Source organism: Marmota marmota, unplaced genomic scaffold, assembly GCF_001458135.2.
Source record: "Marmota marmota marmota unplaced genomic scaffold, marMar, whole genome shotgun sequence".
Taxonomy (NCBI): Eukaryota; Metazoa; Chordata; class Mammalia; order Rodentia; family Sciuridae; genus Marmota; species Marmota marmota.
In genome coordinates this window covers 310,143-330,397 of record NW_026000224.1, presented here as the reverse complement: position 1 = coordinate 330,397, position 20,255 = coordinate 310,143, and the positions used below count along the sequence as shown (strand labels likewise).

Sequence of the window (20,255 nt, the reverse complement as noted above, 5' to 3'; positions counted from 1 at the left end):
CAGGACTAATTCTTCACACAGGTGGATGGGGAGGAAGTCTAAGGTTCAGAGCACCATTGCCCGAGTGACTTCTGACACTTGAGAGTGAGCATTCAGCCAAAGGCTGAATCCCGGAGCTTTGTCTTGGCTTTAGGATGCAGTTCTGGAACCTTGAACAAGCCCCTCCTTTCTCACGGTTTCAGTTGTCTAAAGACTGAGGTCTGGGGTTGAGCCTCCTGGGAACCTTGAGCTTTAACATCTTACATGCTGTGTATGATTTTCTGCAATGTCTTCCCTAGAAGGACTCTGGTTGGTTTAATCCTAACAAAGTCACTATTACCGATCAGACTAAGTTATGTGGTCCTTCTATCTAGGGCCATGGGTCTACCCTGGCTTCCAAGGGGTGAACCCATTTTGCTGGTTCTACTCACCCTGGGGTCTGACTGTTACTTCTGTATCCAGATTCTCAGGGACTCCCCTCACTAAGGATGGTCTCTGAGCACCAACTCCTGGTCAGGTGCAGGCTCCTGTCCCTGCTGATCTCCTCACGTGTCTCCCCACTCTCCTCTTTGTTGGCTCCACGCATCAGCTGAGACAGTCAGTTACTAAGGGCTGAGGACACCTACCTGGTCTTTGGTAAGAAATTAGGGCCAGGAATTCTGGACCAGGAGAAGCCTTTAGCCACCAAGCAGGAAGTTATGAATCAGCCTGCATGCAGCGTGCTGCCCCAGTATCTAGACCCAGGATGTAGACGCACCAGCACAAGCCTCCTGCCCTGCTCCCCGTGTTCAGGGTTGAAAGGTGGAAGACATGGGCCCTTATGTGCTCTGACCCATTTCTCAGGGAAAAATTAGAATCCATTCCTTTCTGACTTTTGGACTCTGAGTTACGCCCTCAAGAGCCAAAGAAATGTGCAAGCAGAAAGAATGAACTCCAGTTCTGCTAGCAGGTGAGTGTCTACACAAGTACAAAACCAGATTATAAATTCACATATATTAGTTGAACCCACTTATGTTAAAAATATGGGCATATATGCATTATTTCTCAGGTTAGGTCATGGAAAGACTCTCAATTTCTGCTCTGTATACTGTCTTTTTTAAAAAAAATTTTTACAGTGAACATATATTACCTTTATAATAAACAGAAACAATAATGATATTGGAAAAGAATCTTGATCTTTGGGTTGCATTAACCAAAAGCCATCAGATTCCTCAGGAAGGTGACACATTTGCCATTATCACTTGCCAGCATGCTCCAACTCCCAGGAACCCAGGAAACCCTCCCTGTGGTCCAGCTCTCTCGTTGCACCACTGGTAAGAAGTGGCCGCTGTCTCAGAGGGGTTCATGGCACATTGTGCACAAAAACGTCTGGGCCTGCTTTGGCTCCCGATTCTGTCCTAGTGGGTTGGGCGACCTTAGGCAAACTGCTCTCAGACTCAGTTTTCTAATTTATAAAATGAGAATGATAATAGCTTATGGAGAAGGTTTCTCTATTAGCAAACTTTTACGTGAGTGTCGGGATTGGAGGATGCAGCTATGAATGAGGCAGAGGCTGCTCCTGCCTCTCAGAGCTTAGTGTTCAGAGTGTGGAGGGTGGTTATCCTTGGTCTTCTCTCATGATCCCTGTTGTCCCCTCCCCTCACTGCCACACTCAAGCTAGTCTGCAATCAAGGGAGTCTAATGGGGGCTCCCTGGCACCATAGGCTCCATCTCCCTGAGGGTGATTTCCCAGTGCAGCCACAGCCCCATCAATCATGGCTCTCCCTCCTTCAGTCACAAACGATGGGTCCAGGAATAGGCATGTGGCCCAAGGGATGTCACCCTGAGGAAGAAGGATGCAGAGCCAGCCAGCGATGGAATCCTGGCATTCATGGTTGGTTTCGAGGCCATACTTCAGATACAGGAGTGTGTGCTAAACGTGTACCCCACAGATGTGATGCAGATAGCTCAGACTTGCGCTGTGACTCTCCAGAATCCTGGTGCTTTCAAATGCCATCGAAGATTTCTTGAGAAACAAATTCCATTCGGAGACATTGAATAGTCTATTTCAAATCCTTTCTGAAATACAAAACAGAAAATGATATACTCCTACAGTTCATTCTGATTGACTCACGGAAGCAAATTGCATAAGCATGCAACGCACTTTGAAGCAACCTGAGGTTGGTAGTGATCCAGTTCAGGGACGTTCTGACTGGTGGCCTCGCTCTCTTTTCTGCCCTCACATCCTCTTCCTCTACCTAATGGGGTAAGCTTTAGAGACAGCAAAGAGGTGGATGGGTGTTTTAGCTTGCACCTCTTCTCCCTAGTACCCCCTAGTGTGTGTCACAGTCCCTAGTTTCTTTACCAGAACAGAGTGTTGGACAGTGTCCCTCACTGGCATGTAAACATATCTGGTAAAGTGTAGCATTTATACAACAGGATCCATCTGTTCTCTGCAGGTAGCTGTAAGGAGAGAGTCCTGCTGGGAAGCGGCCCTCCAAGTGTGAGTGTCGACTTTGTATGGTTGGTTACGCCCATAATTGTCACTCACTGCCAACCAGAGGCACAGCCTCATAGTAGCTGAGCTGGAAGGTATTCAACCAGGGGCTGCCCAGAGTCTCTGTTTTCTGTGGGGACTCAGGGGTTCTGCCAAGCACCAGCTAAAGCTGTGACCTTGCTTCAACCTGAAGAGCTCCACACACTCATCCCCTGTGTCAGGCCTTCTGAAGACGCTTCTCTGTGGCCAAGGAAAAGCCAAAGGAATCCCCACATCCACATCCTCAGATATCCTACAGGTCCCAAACATGACGGCGGGGAGTGAAGCAGATCTCTTCAAAGTCACAACATGAACCGAAAAGGGGACAAGGGGAGGTTTCACTGAGCTCCCAGGTAAACAGACTGTGACTCACCTGTCCTGGCACTGGGATGGGTCGCTCCACCCAGGCTGGGTTGGATGGTGCTGCCTAGAGAATCCTGAAGTCACTCTTCACCTTTGAGCTTGGTCTTTATTTGTTGGGGTCTCGGACCTGAGCACACATAGGGTCCTTCAAGCCTTTGGTTTGTGGGGATCCACATTTTTTTTTTTGGTAAATCACATTAAACTATTATTGCCCTTTGCTCAATGCCTGCCAGGGGGCCTCTTTGGGGAGACTGTGTATGTATGTAAGTATGTATCTATTATCTATCTATGTATCTATCCATCTATCCTCCATATATTTGGATGCTGGGGATTGAACCCAGGGCCTGGTGCATGCCAAGTACACACTCTACCAGTAAGCTGCAGCCCAGTCCTCTGAGTGTTTCTTAGTGGTGACATTGTTGAAACCCAGGGCAACTGGAAGCCTTTCAGAAGCTCAAGGGATACACTCATTTGGTTTATTCTGGATGGGAAGTAAAAGGCCTGTGAGCCCTCCAGGCAGCAAAGCCAGTGTTGTGTGTGTGACCCCCAGCTCCACCAGAACCTACTTACTTCTTGCCGTAACCAGCTCTTTCCTACCCACAGTTTGTTCACCGGATTTCCAGAAATGAGAAAAGCCAGTGACACCAGAAGCCATAGTCATCAGCACTGGGGAGGGCCCAAGCAGGAGCCCTGGCAGGAGCCTGTGGGTCTGATGGGAAGCCCCTGGATGAAGAGGGAGGAGGCCCACCCTGAGCCGGGCTTGGGTAGAATTTAGCCTGGGCATGGACAGGTTATGGGCCATCCGACATCCATGGTTTCCTCCCTTTTAAAAGAAGAAGGGGAATTTTATGTCTCTTAGGGCCCAGTCTCCACCCAGGCAGCCATCAGAACCCTCTGCTGCACCTGCACAAAACAGCCCTTGGGCAGGAATTGCCCCAGCAGGGGACCAGCACCCGTCCTTCAGCACTTTCCTCCAGTGACTACAACAGTCGCAATGTCTTTGTGTGCTTTCACATGCCTTTGTGCATTTCTAAGATGGAAAATGCACACTTTTTCAGTGTTAGCATTTTGAAGTCAAGTTGGGTCTCACGATTGCTGTAAATGATTGCTGTGTTCTCGCTCCCCACCATCCTCCCCCTCAAAATGCGTAGCCAGCTGGGCATCTTGCACTCCATGGTATTCTTAAATTAAGGAAACACTTCATCTCATCACCAACTTTCCAAGTGGGCAACATGTGAGTTTTTACCAATCTTCACAGAACAAAGATGGACTCGTGTGGCCAGGCATATTGGCCCTTGATCTATTTATTCAACTAATGCCAGTCAAGAGTATCTTCCATATGAAAGGTCTGGACTAGATTTGGGGGGTTGCAGAGAAGGGTTGGGACCTCAGGAGCTCATAGGGTTGTGGGGCATTGTAGAAAGCAGCAGCTAGCCACAGCCATGGCTGGACCAAACTCTGGCTCTAGAAGCCTCTCTGGGAGCCGTGGGGGAGGAGGGATTAGGCCACTTGACTGGGAAAGGCTTTGTGGAGGCAGCAGGGTTCAGAGGGAGCTGTGGAGGCTGAGTGGGAGTCCACACAGGTGCTGAACCTCTTGAGTCTCCTTCCTCCTGTGAAGAATGGAAGACTACTTTGGGCATGAGGTAAGATGATATTGGCCAAGAGCGAGCACAGGTTGATGCCCAAGCCTCTTTGGAATTGGGTAGAACTCAGGATGGAAATTATCTCGTGGCAAGGAAGAGCCAAATGGCCTGACCCTACATGGGTCCAGAGTAGGTGGAGAGGCTGGTGGTAGGAAGCTGCCCTGTGATCACTCTTTGTGTTACAACATTCTGTAGGTTCTTTGGGATGAGCAGGATGGATCCACTCCACCCTCCTTCCCTTGGCCTGCTTTTCTCTGTATCCCAAGTGCATGTTGTCATCTGAGGGTCAATGTCCTGTAGAGAGCAGACTTGGCCTCTGGGATGTAAGCCCAGGCTGCCACTGTATTTGTCCAGCAAACATGCTGGGGACATTTGTCAGTGCCACCGCTGGCCCTGCACATAGTAGAGCAGACACAGCTCTATTCTTAGCACAGGGTGCACACTGGACGACTTTCGAGGGCTAATCCTTTGGAGGACAAACACACACAGCATCTGTACCAGGCAAAAGCCACCAACCTCCCTTGTGTGAGGCAAGTTCCCTCAGAATTGGGGTTCTGGAGCTGAGGTTTGGAAGATGAGCAGAAGCAGTTCAGCCACAGAGAGTGCAGAGAAGGAGGCCGTGTGTTTTAAGCATTGGGCAGAGCCCCAGTGGCACTCCATTGCAGGAGCAGACGCAGGGGGTCCTAGTGAGAGCTGCAAGATAAAGGAGCCGCTGGGGAGAGAGGCAATAAATGGGGGCCTCGGCAGCAGGGCCTCGGAAGCCCTATCTAGGATTTGGGGCTTTCCTCCAGGGATGATGGGAAATCATTGCTAATGTTATGGCAAAATAACAACAAAAAATCCACCATGCTAACCATTTTTAGGTGCACTGTTCAATGGCATTAAGTAAATAGTTCACATTACTGTGCAAACACCTCCACCCTCCATCTGAGATCATTTTTCCTCTTCCCAAACTGAAGCTCTGTGCCCACTGAGCACTAATTGCCTGTTCCTCCTTCCCCAGCCCCTAGAAACCTCTAGTCTGCTTTCTGACTCTATGAGGGGCCTCCTATGAATGAAATTGTACAGTATTTGTCCTTTTGTGATTGGCTTCTTTCACTTAGCATGAGGTCTAGAGGGTTTATCTGTGTCATAGAATGTAGCTGAGTCTCTGTCCTTTGAAGGTTGAATTGTGTTTCACTCACCGTACACACCACATTTGGTTCATCCAGTCATCCACTTGGACAGCTATGACAAGGGTTTAAGAAAGAGAGTAACACAGTCCCACTCTGTTTTGGAAAGATCCCTGGTTGCACTGTGGAGACTGATTTGGAAGAGATGTCAGGAGAAGTGGGGAGCCCAGGTAGGAGATAACTGCCTGCGTCTACCACAGGAGGCCAGCTGGAGGTTGAGTGGGGGAGGTGGAAGCTTGCACAGCTCCATCGTGGAAGGAATAAAAGAGTTGCCTCTGGTGTGGAGGGTGATAGAGGGAGAGGAGTGGGTGAGGGTCTTCCAGGTGGACCAGGCTGCCGTTTCCCAGGGACAAGTGGAACCTTGGCTGGGTGGAGCCTGAGAAGTGCACGGGCCACCTGGGCAGGGACATGTAAACCTGGAGCTCAGGGCCAAGCCGGAGGCTCAGAGGGGACAGTCTCCAGTCCTGAGGAGGGTCAAGGGGTGCAGGAAGCTCCCCAGAGCCAGGGTCCACAGTAAAAAGCCAGAGGGCCAAAGAATATCCCTGAGTGGCTGCAATGTCAGCGTGTCACCAGGAGGGCCCAACCAGAGCAGAGTGGGGGTGTGAAAGCTGACGGGGGAACAAGCACATTGGCAAGAAAGTGTTCCATGGGATGGGGGGGGGGCAGAAGAGCACTCACGGACATTAGCACCTCAGAGCTTCCTCCAGTGGGTGTGGGGTGTGCACATTCACGAGAGCAGGGTGGGTGGAGAAACTGCAGAAACCGAGACCACAGGTTCCCCGCTACATGCTCTTGGTCTCGCTGTCCAACTTCTCTGAGCCTTTATTTCCTAATCTCCACATTGATACATAGACGCTCAAATGACACCCAACAGCTCATACTAGTTGTGCATTTGGTGGTGGTGAGCGGGAGTTGGCGTATGACTGCCAGAGACCAGGCAAGGTCCTGTCCACACATCGTGACCTTCTTCCCCCAGGGTTGTGCCTGTGTTCTCCCTATTCTATGACAATTCAGCAGCAAAGGAGCTTGAGGACTTGGCGGACATCACCTCCAACTTTTGTGCCCAGAACTCTTAAGGATGGGGGATCCATGTCACAGGACTCAGAGAGGATGCCTTTGCTAAAAGCACTGGTCCTGTGGATGTCTGGTAGGTAACTAAAAGCAGAATAAAGCTTGGCATCTCTGCCTTCAACTTGTTTCTGTCTTCAGATTCTAGCTAACTCAGCACAGAGCATGTTAACCATTTAAAATTGTTCATGTGAAAACTGGTAATACAAGGTGTATTAGCCCTAAATTTTCCAAATTTCATCCCCTTTCAAGACCTGAGAACACCAAGATAAGAGTAACTGAGATAGTCTCATTGTTTTCAGGGATGCCTAACACCAGCTTTTACAGGTGTCACTCCAGACCCTAAAGTGGCACCTAAAAGTCTCCAGTCATTGCCTTATACCTTCAGGGAACAGTGGAGTCTTGCAGGCAGATCACCCATTCTGGGACTCCCCCCAAAAGTGGCAGATAGTCCCATGAATAGATGGCTCCTTAGTAGTAGCATCTTCCCATGGGAACCAAATTGCCCTCTTCCAGGATCACAGGCCTGATAGATGAATATCCTGAGCAGCAAACAGAGACTACCCTGCAGCCACATGAGGACATCCTCAGGGGCACCTGGCAGAACCCGCGATGAGATAGTGATCGGCAGACCCACAACCTGGCCAAGATAATTTGATTATGGATATCTCTCACCCCAAGCCCCAGTTCTTCCTCTGTTTAAACCTAGAGCTCATGTCAACACCCTGGAGAAATAACTGAGATGCTTGATTTCACTCTGCCTTCCCAACAGGCCTTTATTGATTGAAATTTCTTTCCTGCATGTTACATTACTTTTCTATTTGTTGTTTGGGGTGAGTGGCCAACTCTGACTTGTTAGGGTCCCCAGAGTCAGTCCTGTGGCCTAGGACTACAGGAACATTGGGGCATAGCAAGAAGGGCCAACATCTGCTGCAGAGATGAAATGTCTATTTCAGATACATTTAGTCGCCTTCTGGCAGGAGAGCGGATGCCTGGGGTCAGGGGACCTGGGCTCTTGGCTCAGCTTTGAGGACAGGCCTTATAGCTCTGGCAAGCTACTGTTTTTCACCCCTGAAATTTCTAACCTGTGACGTGGAGTTGTCTTCAGCTAGATAATTCTGGAATGTACTTCCTCGTTGCAGGTGTGTCTATATTGCAAAAAAGTCTCTACTGGAGAAGATTGTTGTCATCTTCAGGTAAAGAGACCATTCTCCAAGCCAAACACTTGAACAGCTATTGCCACAGTCAATTCCCAAAACTACTCTGTGAGCTGGGTACTGTTAATCCCACTTAATGCCCAGTGACACGTTGGTTTCAGAGGTGAGTGACTGCCTCCAGTGGGAGAGTGTTTGCACCAGGTGGTTGTAAGCTGTGTTTGTTTGGGAATTATGAATTGGAACTGTACGTGATGACTGGCTCTTCCTGGAAAAGGCATCAGTCAACCAACCAGAGCCTGGAAAACTCTTTGCTGTTCTGGAGGAAATCTCAAACCCCGCCTGGCATGGTCCCGCTGCTGCCTCCCTGTCTTTCCACCTTTGGGCACTCTGCCTGGAGGCCCTGTCCTCATCTCTCAGGTGAAACTCTGTCTGTCAAGGTCTGTGAACCTTCCTGACTCCCCATGGACGTGACATTTTCCTCCTTTTGAATCTTTATTGTATTTTGAACTTCTCTTCGGCTTTGGATTATAGGAACTCCTTTCTTATTACCTTTGTCCTGGAACAGAAAGGTGAGGTATTCTTTGGATTTCTTACCAACTAAACCTGTGATGACAGTTGGCACAAAACCAAAGCTTGGCAGCTACTTGTGACTTCAAAGGCACTTGTCTTCACCGGTCCCAGTCTTACTCGTGCACTCATAGGGTGAGGAGCTGGTTGTGGGGGTCTGTGCCAGGTCTCCTGCTAGGTGAAGTCTTCCAGCAATGAGCAAGATGCTCCGCTGACTGCAGCTTGGAAAAATCATCCACAAGTGCCCCTTGTTTCTTGAGCAGTGCCCTCTAACAGCCGTCTGTGTGGCCACCAGCCCGGCTTGTTTGCTCAGCCTGTGTAAGCTCGGTAGGCCCAAGCTCTCCTGTGGCCACTGAAGGTGATCCAGGGTCCCACTCCTCCATTGACAGATGGGGAAACAGTTCAGCAGTGTGGACTGATTTGCCTGAGGCCTCACGGTTCTGCAGTGTGGATGCTGCATCTCTGGCTTTTGGCCCCAGGGTATTTCCACGAGTGTGGGGAGGGGAGGAGGACAAGGTGATGAGTAGCAGGGTAGGAAGGGGGTGGGGGGAGAAGGACCCTCACAGGGGGAAGTGGTGGCCTTTGTGTCTGAAATGCTGCTCCTGGAGCTCAGTCAGGCTGTCGACATGAAGGCTGAGTGCAGGCCAGGCCTTGGCCAGGACAGGTCCTCTGAGCTGAGCACTGCGAGCAGGCAGGAGGCAGGCCTTGCCCCAATTTGCACAGAATCCTGTCCAGCCTCCACCGACAGACTTAGAAACTACAGGTCTCGGGTTCAAGCTGGAGGTTCATGCTCTGGGGAGTCACAGTTGGAAAATGCTGAGACTACGTGTCCAGGTGGAAAAAAGGAACTGGTATTGGCCCCTCAAGGAGAAGGTTCTATTTCGGGAGAGAGCGAGGAGAGCCTCAGGTTTATCACTTCCATGATGCGTCTTCAGAATCAAAATGGGTTTTGTTTTTTGAATATTGAGGTGGAGCATTTCAGAATGGCAATGAAACAGCTCTTGTAGCAGGAAAAGGGGGTGCACGGTCTCCCCCAAGTCCTCTGCACTTCCTCAAGCCAGCCCCACCCCAGTGGGCTGTGCCCTGCCTGCTGGCCTCAGCAGGCCAGGCTGGGTGCGGGGCCAGGGTCCCTGGGAGCTTGGAAAGTCTTTGCAGCAAACACGCTGGCTGTGGGCCAGGCTTTCTAGTCATGGTGACACCTGTGCTGCCTATGCAAGTGGCACGTGCTGCTGGGCACTCACAGCCATGCTAGAGGACTGGGCTCCAGTCTCTAACGAGGGCCAAGGCACCAAGTCCTTTCCTGGGCTCGTTTATCAAGAGATGGGTTGGCACCGAGTCATTCCTGCGTCTTTACCCACTCTGCATTTGCATCTAGGATTCAGGACAGAGAGTGTCAAGCATCCTGGAACCGCTACCCATCCTGACTTGGGGCATGGGGTGTGGCAGCTCTGTTCAGCAGAGTGGGCCTCCAGACGTGGGGGCTGAAGTCCCTGTTACTTGCACCGAGGAACTTGGTGGCTTTGGGCGGGTCACTTACTCCCTAGCACCCAGCCTAGCGTGTGTGAAATGGTGGCAAGAAGAGCACCTACTGGGTAAGATGCATGAGGACTGAATGCTGTTAAGTGGTGCTGCTGGAGGGACACTAAGTCCCTTCCAGCCCCTCAGCCTCCTTGAAGGTGGGGCTTCACCTGAGACAACTTTGGATTCCTCCTACCTGTACATAGTATGGCCCACACTGGGCTCTCAGCAATGTCCCCTGAGCTGAGGCTTGTGACTCCAAAGTACCCACCCCGTCCCTTCTAAAAACACGCACATGTCCCCAAGTGATCAATGAGCTCTAAGTTGGTCATAAATGTAAAGTACATGGATCATGACGACTTAGATGGGTATCTCATCTAACACAGTGCTCCATGCGTGGCCTGTGCAAGGTGGCCTCACTCCTCGGCTTGCTGGTCCACTTCCCAGGGACTGTTTGTCCTCAGGCTCTTCACTCTGAAGAGAAGTAGTGACAGGGCTGAGGTTATGTGGTGGAGGACAGAGTAATGAGTTAACGCACAAAAAACCCTCAGAATAGTTTACAGGGTGCTCTAAGTGCTCAATGAGTGGGGCTAAGACCGTGCTCTGGGAAACGGAAAGTTGCTATCCAATATATCCTGCTTAATGAGCATTAAAAATCTTGTTTGTAACAGATTTAACTGAACTATTCTTAAAATCTTATTTCTTAAATTGACAAGTAATCTTATACACTTAGGATGCTGCATGGCATTCTGAAATAGGTGTACCTGGTGAGATGGTGAACTCGAGCTAATCAGCAGGTGCATTAACTCAGATCCTTACCATTGTTTCATGATGAGAGCACTTGAAATCTACTCTTTAAGCAATTTTCAAGCACATAACACATTGTTAGTAACTCTGTCACCACATTGCACCATAGATCTCCTGAGCCCTGTCCCCCGAACTGAAATTTTGTACCTTTTGACTCTCTCCCCTCCCAGTCTGCCCCCACCCCAGCTTCTTGCACTGAGTCAGAACAGTGCTGTTAGCTGGGATCAGTGCTGCCTCCCAGGGAGCACCTGGCAGTGTCTGGAGACGTTGGCTGCCTTACTGGTGGGGAGATGCACTGGCTTCTGTTGGGTGGGGCTCAGGGATGCTGCTAGTCACACTCGGATGCAGGACAGCCTCCTGTGACCAAGAATTCTCTGCCCAAAGTGTCAATAGAGCAGAGCTTGAGAAGCCTGGGAGAGAAGGCAGGTTGTGCATTTTGGTTTGATACACTTTATGACCCCATTTCAATGGGTGTCTCGACCACGTAAGCTGCCACCTGTGCCTCGGTTCTGGCAGAATGTCCTCAGTGTGTCACTGGGCAGAACAATGGGATTTCTCGTAGGCTTGATCTTATCACAATGATGATAATGGAGCCGGCTGCATAGATCTCTTTCCTTTTACTCATTTGGCAAACAGCTGCCGAGCCTCTGCCCTGTGCCTGGCTGTGCTTGTGGGTTTTAGAGAGGAATGGAGATGAACCTACAGATGGCCCTGAGGGCAAACAAAGGCCTGCCCACCACAGAGGGAGATAAGGACAGGTGGAGGCTCTGTGCACAATGCTCTGCCCTCCTTCAGAAGCTAAGCACAACAACCAAGTTTCACAAATAAAATGGATGACAGTCACATGTATTTACATGGGCTGTGCTGCTTAGGAGGCTGTGTGAGCTGGTAACAGTGCCCTCGTGTTTACACGAATATGCTGTGTGCTACGGAGCTGTGCAGCCCAGCCCTTTTGACAGGCTCTTGCTAAGTTGCCCCCATCTCTCCCTTTATGTTCATCTTATCTGATACAAGGAAGGCTCAGGAGGAAGGGCCCTGTTCATTCTGTGGTGCTCAGACCCTGTGAGAGGAAGCAGAGCAGAGGCCCTGGGGTTGTGGCCAGGAAGCTGAGCTGGTGCAAAGGGGAGGCCTGGAGGGCTGTCCTCAGGGCTGCGGCCCTGCATCCCAGAAGTCACCCCCTCAGGGACCTACAGCCTGCGTGGGGAGGCCAAGCCCACAAGGGAGGCTGAGAAACCTCCGCTCACTTCACTAACGCTCTCCACGTCTCTCAAGAGTCCCTCACATCGGCAAACTCCAGGCGCACACCAGAGAGGAGTAAGGAATGGCCGTGGGGACCTCCTCCTGATCCCGCAGCCAGGAGGGGCAACCAGTCAGTGCCTCTGAACGACTGGGCGAATGAACGGGGAACCATGGATATCTAAACTGGGTGAAATGATCTGCAAATCCTAAAGGCGATGATTTTCAACAACTATCACTTTGGCTATGTTAAGAGATAAGCAATGGTGCATGTCTGTGATCCCAGCAACTCAGGAGGCTGAGGCGGGCAAGTTTGAGGCCAGCCCCTCGGCAACTTAGCAAGAGCCTAAGATGAACATAAAGGGAGAGATGGGGTGGACGAACCCACAAACCCTGCGTGCGCGCGTGTATGTGAAATATGGTGTCGGGCAGGGAAAAGTGTGTGGAAAACATAAGCAGGACAAGAGGAGGGGGCCTGGTGTGGAGGGGGAATGGTCGCGTGCATCTCGGAGCAGGGGCTGAGCAGATCCTTGACAGAGCGGGGAGGGAGTTCGGAAGGCTGAGGGGAGAGCTTGAAGATCAGCCCCAGAGTGACAGCACACAGACCCACACGCATGCACACAAGACACCTGTGCCCACGTGAACACACTCTCTGAGTGTGCCTGGGTGTGCACACACAGGCGCACACCAGCACGGCTGCCGCTTCCCTTATCCTCAGCTTGGTCTCAGCATTAGGCTTCACTGGTGCTGCCGGCCTGTCCTCCACCCAGGGGACCCAGCAAGGTGCTCAGGACGGGACCCTGGGGAGGGAGGGGACAAGGTCTGGGCCAGCTGCTACAGATGGGCCTAGAGGACGCATCCTGAGATGAGGCGGGGGCTTGGAAAGGAGTGCGGTGGACGCACAGGCCCAAGGGGGAGGAGGGAGGGCCCGACGGAGCCCACGGTTCTCCCTGGCCCAGCACGCCCTCCCGCTAAGCAGCCACAGCGGGCATCCAAGGACCAAGCCGTGGCTCCAAGGATGGCCACTCCTGCATGTCCTCCAGCTGTCCTGGACACTGCTGGCCACTGGCTGGAATTCCCACAAATATAAAGCCTCCTCCGCCCTTCCTGACAGGGAGGGCACAGCTCTTGGTGAATTCCAGCCCAAGGGGGTGAGTGGAGGGCCTGCAGAAGGGAGCAGGCGGGTGCAAGAACTTCGCTTCCCTATGTCTGTGGCTCCCCAGGTGAACGAGGGTGACAGAGGCCTCACTGGGGTGCTGTGCAGACCCATGAGCTAAGGCCCGGCCACGTCTGAGGTCTCCTTCCCTTCGGCCAGGCCCAGGGCCACGGCAGCGCAGGAATCCTGGGCCTGTATGTCAAGCAGAGTGAGTTCCCCATGCTGTGTGGATACCTGGGACTTAAGCGTGTTTTCTCCAACAACACCCTCTCTGTAAAACAATACCCTCTTGTTTTGGTTCCACAATTTCTGCTGAAAGCCACCTATCACTTTGGTCAGGCGAATTGTTTCTTTTTTCTTTCTTTCTTTTTTTTTCCTACCAGGGATTAAACTCAGGGGCACTGGATCACTGAGCCACACCCCAATCCTAATTTGTATTTTATTTAGAGACAGGATCTCACTGAGTTGCTTAGCGTCTTGCTGTTGGGATTATATGTGTGTGCCACCATGCCTGGCTGTCTCATGATTTTTTACTAAGAACTCCTAGTTATTGAGTTCTCTACTAGATACCACAGGAATTCGAAGATGAGCAGATGTGGCCTCCACACCGTCATCAGGAGATAGACATACACAGCCTCCTGTAGGGCCCATTAGACTGGCTCCTGCTTCTGCGTCTGGTTAGCTCAAGTAACCTCTTAGGGCACTCACAAACCCGGACAACAAAAACATTCAAAGTGTTTTTTTCAATTAAAAAATTAAATGAAAATATGAGAAGCAACAAATTATGGAAAAAATATTATGAGTCCTACAATCTATCAGTGGCATTGTAATACTGTGAAATATGGTGTCTGGCAGGGAAAAGTGCACAGACTCACTACTATTTCAGAACAATGGTTGATTTTTAAAAAGACTATCATCTTCTATCTATTTATCTATGTATTGATCATGGCTGCAGAAACCTGTGTTTAAACATAACCTTTTAGGAAACCTCTACTTAATTTCTCCCCACCAGAGAGACTCTATGGAACATAGTTTGAAAACCACTTTCTTAGCTGGCCTTGTTAACAATGCCAAGTGGTTAAAAACTGCATCTAGGAACCGTGGTTTTGTTAGTGTTTCCTGAACCACTTGCTCAAAGCCTTATGCACTTTACCTTTAGAATATGACTTTAAATTTTTTGAAAAGACACTCCAGTCAGGGGCCCCAACTCTCTTCTTGGGGCTGTTCTTCTATTTGAGCAAATGTGACTTTGGTCGCGGTGGAGGTGAAAGCCATGGAGGAGGTCCTCTCCTTTCCCCTCATTTTGTAGAGGAGGCCTGGGAGGGAGGGGGGAAGCCTCGAGTGAGTCCGTTCCTTCACTCCCTGCTCCACATTTACTGAGCAGGGGTGTTCCAAGTACTGCATCGGGTGTGTAGAATTGAAAATAAGGGTAAATCGCTGGGCCCTTCCAGAACTTAGTCTAGCTGCAGGAAAAGACACAAGAACAACTGTGGTAGAACGTGCTGTTCTAGAGTGTCTCTGAAGTTGTTGCAGGAGGATTCTTCATTTGGGAGACACTGACTGATTCTCATTAAATGCCAGACTCTGTGCTGGGGACTGCAGTGAGCAAGTCCAAGTCCCCGGAGCTGATGGAGGTTAGAGCCACTTGGGGCGGGAAGATTTAAACAAGTGCTTGGGAATACTGTGGAGCAGAGTTGCGTGCACGCACCGTGTTCTTTGTGTGGTCCAGACATATGCTAGGACTTGTTGGGGACAACTTACAAGCAGCAGTAGTTGAGCACACTTAATCTCTGAAGTTCTCAGGACTGCACAGTTGAGAGCAGGCATGAAGGGTCTGCAGAGATGATGGCAGGCCATCCACAGTGAGAGTCACGCATTTGTAGGGAGGAAGTAGGTCTCCGAGGTTACTACGTTCCTCTGTCCTCCAATATTGAGGGTGACATCCACAGGGCTCCGTGAGTGTTGGCCAATAGAGACCTGGCTGAGCCGAGGTGAAGGCAGAGGAATAAATCAAAGAGAGAGAAGGCACTGTCCCAGGGTGGTCCAGAAGCACAGCATGACATGACATGGGAGGGGGCTGAGAGTCATTTCAGGGGGCCGTTCGTGAGCCGTTCCAAAGTCTAGAATATTTCCTAAGGACATTGGGATGCTATTGAAGGTTTTGAGAAGGATACGATCCAATTAGATTTTGTTTTAAAAAGAAGTATGGGAAATGGTTGGAGAGGCAGGCCGGGGATATATATAGAGAGACATTAGGCAGCTCTGGTAGTATTATAGGCTATTACAGGCTTTTAAAAGGCCTTTTTTTTTTTTTTCACAGTTTTATCTCCAGAACCCAGGAAAAAGATGCTGGGTGAAGAGCGAATGAACCAACATTTCAATTCCTTCTTTTCGAGGCAGGAACGTGGGGCCCTTCTAGTGGTCATCAGATTGCTGATCAGATGTCTTGTTGGAGTTTCCTGTGACTTGAGGGGACAGGGCTGGAGAGGCCCTCTGCTGGGCCGACGGCTGGCTGAGGCAGAGACAGGAAGTGTAGGTGTTGCTGCTCTCACACATGAAGATGGAGTCATCTGGAACCCTCCCTAACCAGCTCATCTAGAGCTACTGGTTAGTACGAAAACATTACCTGGAAGGAAGGGCGACCTCGTATGTTTTCTGTTTGGGGGAAGGAAGTGTATCTGGAAAAGGTGCTTCAACCTGAACTGTGTGCCGAGCAGGAGTCTCAGTGAGAGCATCACGGTCAGCCTGAGCAAGCCAGGCACAAGTCCAGGAGAGAGGTGGGAAAGTCCTGCAAAAGGGCTATGGCCTTGAGGTGACTGTAAAGGACAGAGGTGTCAGAGTAGCTTCGACAGCCACCGTCACCCTGCTGCCTTGTTGGTCCTGGAGGCTGGAAAGTGGTAGAGGCTTTGAGTTTCTCCATAGGAAGTAATCTGTGTTTAGTTAAGAGGGGATCGAAGACTACAGCTTGCACCCCGGTGGTGTGGAGCTTAGATGTCTGCCAAACCCCCACACGCTAAGGGCTTGGTCGCCAGCCCAGGGTGCCATTGGGAGGTGGTGGGACCTTTAGGACGTGGGCCTGGTGAAAGGATGTTAGGTCACTGGGTGTGCCGTGAGGGGAATATTCCCTTCTCTCCCTTTTGCTTCCTGGCTATCATAACGTGAACGGCCTTTCCCATCACATGCTCCCCCCATGGTGTTCTGCCTCACCACAGGCCCAAAGGCAACGGGGCCATGGACTGAAATCTCTGAAAACATGCACCAAAATGAATCTTTCTTTCTTATAAGTTTACTTTCTCAGGTATTTTGTTACAGCAATGGAAAGCTAAAACACAGCCCTACTCAGACTCTTCTCTCCTACTCGGCGCTATGAGTCTGAATTCCCTTCTCCTGGGATCTGTGGTAAGGACCTAAGGAGGGTAAGTAGAAATTCTAAGTGAAGAAGGCAAGTCACTGAAATGTGTGATAAGAGGCACAAGACGGCTCCCGTGCAGGCAGGGTTTGCCACGCTCCAGGCTGCCACGTGGCAGAAGCACAGGTCACAGGACTGAGACGCGGGCTGGCTACCTGGGCAGACATACCTCTTAATTGCTTTTCTGGTTATCAATCCAGTGAAATGTGAGCCTGGTGCCCTCAGGAGTTTTATCTGTTTTGTCAATCGCTGTATCTCCAGCTCTGAGGAATGTCTGGCATAGACGCCAATCATAAGGAACACACTCATTTACTCAGCTAGACCCTGTCCTGTGAGGAGGTACGGGGCCTGCTTTGAAATTCCTTCCTCTCCACCTCTGCCTGACCAAGCTGCATCCATCTTACGGGGTTTCACTACAATCTTCCCGTTTTTAGCTGTTTTGTTTTTGGACAATGTTTTTATTAGTGCATTCTAGCTATTCTAAAAAAATCTCCCTTCCTATACACATTTATTCTTTAAACCCCTTCTTACCTGTTGTCAGCACAGAGCTTTGCCCTGGGTGATGCACTGTCTTGCATTAGTTTGCCATTGTTTGGGGTGAATGCACCTTATTTTCCCCATGGACAGCAGCTCTTTGAGGAAGAGGCCATGACTTAGACCTGTAAGCTCTCCTGTCCCAGGGCAAAGAGATGTAAAATCACACAAGCTAACATCCTTTGTTTGGAAAAGTGACCTACACTTTCTTGAGGAGAAGACCACTGGCCTTGTCCGACTGGAGTGGGATAGCCCTCTATGGGGGTGGGTGCCTCCTTAAGGTCTAACTATCTCAAGAGAATTACAAATTGTCACAAAAACACATCCCTGATGTTTGCCTTAGCTGAAAGAAACCAGGCAGCATGGTCCTGGGGATCAGGTGTGGTGGAGGCCGCCAGACCCTGGGCAGCAGGAGCATCTGGGCCCCACGTGGCGAACTCAACAAAAACCCCGTGGAAGACTTTCCAGCAGGTTTAATAGGTGACTACGAGCTCTATCGATGGGAAGTCCTTATTGTTGGTCCTCCAGACACACTTTATGAAGGTGGTGTTCTTAAGGCTCATCTCACTTCCCAAAAGATTATCCCCTCCAGCCTCCTAAAGTGAAATCATTACAGAAATCTGGCATCCAAATGTTGATAAAAATGGTGACGTTTGCATTTCTATTCTTCATGAGCCTGGGGAGGATAAATATGGTTATGAAAAGCCAGAGGAACGCTGGCTTCCTATCCACACTGTGGGAACCACCATGATTAGTGTCATTTCCATGATGGCAGACCCTAATGGAGAGTCACCTGCGAAAGAATGGAGGGAAGACAGAAATGGAGAATTTAAAAGGAAAGTTGCACTCTGTGCAAGAAAAAGCCAAGAGACTGCTTTTGAGTGACATTTATTCAGCAGCTGGTAATTTCACTTATTTCAGGGTCTTCAATTGAGAAACAGGGCACTGTTTTTCCTGCACTCTACCCCCCTGTATTGCTGGACTTCTGTTGTAACAAGTTGGCAAAACCCTGGCTGGAACTGGGCTGCAAGAAAACATGCCAGTTATCAATGTTGACAAGAGCCTAACAAGCGCCAGCTTACAGATGATTACGCATTTTGAATTCTAATGAACTGTTTTAACCTTCAGGAAGAATTGTAAAGATGTGTACATAGCACAACATGATCCGGATAATATGTATGCTGTTCATGTACATCCACAAATACACCTTGTACCGAATAATGCTTTCTGATAGTAAATAGAATAAGAATCGTGTAAATTCTAAAAAGATTTTAGCAGGTTTTCTTTCTCTATTCATTGTTTCTTATCAGTTTAAAAAGACTCCTTAAAGTCTTTTCATGTCAGATGAAAAGCAATTAGGATTAAAAGTTTCCATTTAATTTCCTTTAAACCACTGAGGCTTCCTTTAACCCTTGTCACTTACTAAACTTTTGTATCTTCTTTGTTTTGACAGTCCTCTTTGCTTTTATCTCTTCCATCTGCTAGAAAGTTCTCAGATGATTTGGTTCGAATACTGAAATACTTCATAAGCAATTACTTGATTTTTAATGATGACTTCAGAGGAGTGGTCATCACCAGGTGCTTTGTCCCTTTTTGTATTCTAGTTGCACCCATCTCTTGGATTGGATGTAGCAATAACATTTTTCTGGCTGTTGAGAGCTCTTGAACCTAGACATTATCTCAAGAACTTAAAAAAGAAAAAAAAGTGGATTCTAAATTCAACTTACTGAAATTTACCCCAAATAATACAAAATTCTGATTTGGTTTTATTTTTGCCCTTCAGTTGATTAATGTTAAGTTTGGATAAATAAAGCATGCACCACGACGAGGTTCCTACTTCCTGGTTTGCTATTAGGAATGCTATTTGCCCTCATATCCTTCTCCCTAGTCCTTCATATTTCTTTGTCTTTATTCTTCAATACTAGAGATTTTCTCACCTATTGTACAAAGAAATTTCGATGTATATTTTCATGCAATTTGATTTTGGAATTCTGTCACTTTATGTAGTGAGTTCTTCCAAAATATATACTTTTTTCCAATTAAAAAAAAAAAAAGAAACCGGGCAGCATTTCATGAGAACACAGAGCATCTTTCTGCATTCCAGGCTCTGGGTCCATTGTCTGGATGGTAAATGATGTTGATGGTAAATGATGAGGAAAAGAAATGAATTGATCAGTGAAGTTTGGGATGACGTTTTTATGCCCTGGTGTCAACAAAATCACAGGATGAAAAGGTCAAAACTATCTTCAGCGGCTCCCACAGGAAGCTTTCCGGCAGAGGAAGGTATCCTACTCAGACGGTATTGACTATAGTTTCTCACCTTCTCTGTGTTCCATGCTCTGGTATTTGGGCCCTTGATCCTGGAGGGAATTCCTTCCCATGGATCCCTAGAGATTCCCATGGATTCCTAGAGATGGCAAGCAACTGCCCTGTGAGCCCACCTGTGCTATGCAAACCAACTCTCCCAGGCAAACCCCATGTACCTCCTCCATCAAACTCTCATACATTGGCCCTAAACCACCCTGAGCTAGTCTCAGACAACCAGGAGCTACCCCTAGAGCCCAGAACCTGCCCAGGTTAGTCAACTATCCAAGTCCAACTTGCACCTACCTGCTTTGTCTATTCCTTCTCCCAAGAACCCCAGGAAAGCCTCTGGATAGTGCTTGGCCTCCCCCTGTCCTGAGGGACCCTGCTGGACACCCCCACCCCCGTGCCCTGCATGGCTTTTCCTGCCTCCGATTTGTAGGGATCTTTGAGAATGAACGTTGCTCTTCCTTCATGACATGTTTCTATGTCAGTGTGTGTCACCATGCCTGACGGAACAAGTCCAAGTGCACTTTTGGAACACAGACCTTGTTCTGATGTTTCTTTGGATTTTAAAAATGTTCAATGCAACAGCCCATGCCTGTGATATGCCCTCGGAGGTGGGGGGAAGCTCAGCAGGCACCCTTCTCTTGTGAAGCGTGGTTCACAAGCCTTTGCTCCGTCAAAAGAAAGTGCCGGAAGCAGTTTGCGCAAGATGACAGAGAAACGAAATGGTGACTGGGGTTCACGATTACCTTGCCTCAGGGAGAAAGAGAACAGACCAGGGGCCTGACCTCCAGGAGCCTCCTGAGGCCAAGGAACGGATG

The 20,255-nt window shown here is 49.4% G+C and overlaps 1 pseudogene; it reads left to right on the top strand.

Annotated features, from left to right (window-relative positions):
* Nucleotides 1-15,107: 15,107 nt before the first annotated feature.
* LOC125613253 lies at nt 15,108-19,553 on the top strand (annotated as a pseudogene).
* The last annotated feature ends 702 nt before the right edge of the window (nt 19,554-20,255 follow it).